We start from the raw sequence: 3,382 nt of genomic DNA on the forward strand, positions 1-3,382 counted from the left end.
TGATGGTGGTATATGGCAGCGGTGATGACGATGGTGGTATGTGGCAGCCATGATGATGAAGGTGGTATATGGCAGCGGTGATGATGATGGTGGTATATGGCAGCGGTCATGATGATGATGCGGCGACGGCGTGACAACTTGTGAATGGAACTCGAAATTAAAGGACTAGACACAAAGACGAGCAACTAGACACGACGATGCAACCGCAAATTCAACAACGCAAAACCCTAAAAAGATTATGCAAAGGCTCAGATTGGTTCAGATATGATGAACTAACCCTAAATTTTTTTTGTTGGCTTTTTCGTGGACTGTAGGTATGAAGAACAGGCTCGATCTAAACTACGAAAAACTATAAAGTCTCACCGAGCAACCTGGAAATCTGATACCACTTGATAGAGGCAAAGGTGTCCCGTCTTTTGATGAGATGGTGGCTATCGTTTTGGAGGAAGTCGACTTTGACGATCCGACTACGATCGTGCAAGGACGTCGCGCCTTAGTAATCGCTAAACCAACTCCAAGAGGTTATTGACCATGCCGGAGGACGATGAACCTGACCACGAAGGTCTGTTTTCCTGCAGGCAAACGAAGAACAAGCAAGAAACTAAAATTGCAATCTGGATATTGTGAATATAGGAGGAAAGCTTTATTGATCAAGGTGGGGTTCTGTGACGCCTTTGTCTGGTCGTTGAACACAAACAAAGTACGCGAAGTTGGAGCTATGGCGAACTTTAATCTAAACAAAACCCAAAGTCTAAACGACGCCTAAGGGCTGTATATATGGAGGAAGAGGGGGGAATTTCGTGGCCCTTGGAGGAGGGGTCCGAAACCAACCCTAACTCTTGTTTCCCCACACATACGGACTCTAAAAACAGCCTATACTTAAGTATTTCGAAAATACATGGGCCTGGCCCAATAATAAGGTGACACAGCACCTAGAATAGCCTCTAGATGAAATTTATGAAGTGGCATCTGGTATATTTCGTCCAAGGCTTCATGCACTCCTTATGGTGGCTTCAAAGTCCTGAAATCATCACTTGTAACTCCGTTCTTGATCCCCTTGTGCATGCCATCATCTCCATGCTTGGTCTTGCTCCAGTGTTCATCCTTCTTAACCATGCCAGGCCCTTCATTTGTAAGCAAAACAAATGTATCCAATTTAGGCAGCATCATATTCTCATGAACATTAGAATCATTACCAAGAAACGAAAGTACCTGATAATTTAATTGGCTTGCGCGAGCTCTAGTAATTGGTCCAGTATGTATAGCAGCAGGGGCTGTGGGAGTAACAATGGTATTGATGTCCTCATCACTTGGTGTTCTTTTGAGTCATAATGGCCACACACCAAGATTTCACTCGAAAACAGATCCGGCAAGAAAACGGCGAACAAAAAAGAGAGGCGAATAAAACGACAAATTTTTGTGAAGTGGGGGAGAGGAAAATGAGAGGCAAATGGCGAATAATGTAAATTGCAAGGATATGAGATTTGTGATTAGGAACCTGGTATATGTTGAAGATCCTCCCTGGCAACGGCGCCAGAAATTCTCCTTGATGGCAGCTGGAACTTCGTCGGTATTTCCCCAGAGAGGGAGGGATGATGCAGCACAGTGGCGGTAGGTATTTCCCTCAGTTATGAAACCAAGGTTATCGAACTAGTAGGAGAACCAAGCAACACAATGTAAACAACCCCTGCACACAAATCACAACACCTCGCAACCCGATGTGTTAAAGGGGTTGTCAATCCCTTTCGGGTAACAATGCCAGATATTGGTGCGTGACAGTAAAAAGGTTGTAATAGATTGGATAAATAGATTTCAAATAAAATAAAGTGCCGCAAAGTATTTTTGTATTTTTGGTTTAATAGATCTGAAGATAAAATCAAGGAAAAAGTAGATCGCAAAGGAAAATATATGAGAAATAAGACCCGGGGCCGTAGGTTTTACCAATGGCTTCTCTCGAGAAAATAGCAAACGTTGGGTAAACAAATTACTGTTGGGCAATTGATAGAACTTCAAATAATTATGACGATATCCAGGCAATGATCATTACATAGGCATCCCGTCTAAGATTAGTAGACTGGCTCCTGCCTGCATCTACTACTATTACTCCACACATCGACCGCTATCCAGCATGCATCTAGCGTATTAAGTTCATGGAAAAATGGAGTAATGCAATAAGAACGAGGACATGATGTAGACAAGATCCGTTTATTTATATGGTGGTAGATATAGATCTTGTCTTTTTATCCTTAGTAGCAACGATACATACGTGTCGGTTCCCTTTCTGTCACTGGGATCAAGCACCGAAAGATCGAACCCTCTACCGGGCACCTCTTCCCATTGCAAGATAAATAGATCGAGTTGGCTGGACAAAACCTGTCGTGGAATTGTCACGGCAGATGTCCTAGAGAAAGGACTTAGTCATAGGGCCATCGCACTAGGAAGCTTAAAGGGGTAAGTCGGGACAAAAGGACACGAGAGGGTTTTATACTATTTCGGCCCCTTACGATGAAGGTAAAAGCCTACGTCTAGTTGGGATTGGTATTGCTGGGGTTTCGATCACCAAGAGGCTCAACTCGCTGGCTTGGTTATCGATTTGTTGTTTCTTGCCCTAAGCCGCCGCCTGGTCGTCCCCTTATATACATGGGCTGACGCCTGGTGGCCTACAGAGTCCCGGCCAGCTCATAATCGTGTCTGGCTCGGTGGCTTCCTTTACATGCCTTTCTTTATAAGTCTTTCCTTACATACGGCGGTTTACAATATCGGGCCTTAAGCCGCCTCCAGGCCCTTGGGACTTCTATAAGGTTTAATAAACTATCGTCTTGAATGTTTACTGGGCTTCTTGCGTAACCCGCCATTGGGGCTGACCCGGCCCCTCCTGGGCAGGTCATGACTGATAGTAATATCCCCAACATTAGGCCCCAGGTTGACTTTGAATTTCATTCTTTGTCAATCTTCAATACTTAGACAAAAATCCATCTTCTTATCTTCGTTGAAGTTTTCGTAACCTGCCGTGACGTCATCTCTTGAAAACGCAAAGAACTTTCATGACATCATCTCCCAACGGATCTTTTATTTTTAATGCTTCCCGAGAATCGAGGCGTGTGTGTAGCTAGATAACCTTTATTCGGCTCTCCTCGATTTTCATGCCCGTTTATTCACATCTTTCCTTATAAATAGGCACGCCTCGGCCTTCTCATTCTCCTCTCATACTCCGTCTTCTTCCTCTCGCAAACCCCCTGCTGCTCAAGCTCTGCCGCTGCCGTGTCTCATCTCCGTCTCCGTCGACTTTGGCCGCTGCATCAACCCGAACCGATCCAGAGAGACCGCGGCGACCTCCGCAGAAAACCTGCAACCATAAGTGTTCTTTCCTTCGTTTCTCAGA

The sequence above is a fragment of the Triticum urartu genome, chromosome 7 (assembly GCF_003073215.2).
Source record: "Triticum urartu cultivar G1812 chromosome 7, Tu2.1, whole genome shotgun sequence".
Classification (NCBI taxonomy): domain Eukaryota; kingdom Viridiplantae; phylum Streptophyta; class Magnoliopsida; order Poales; family Poaceae; genus Triticum; species Triticum urartu.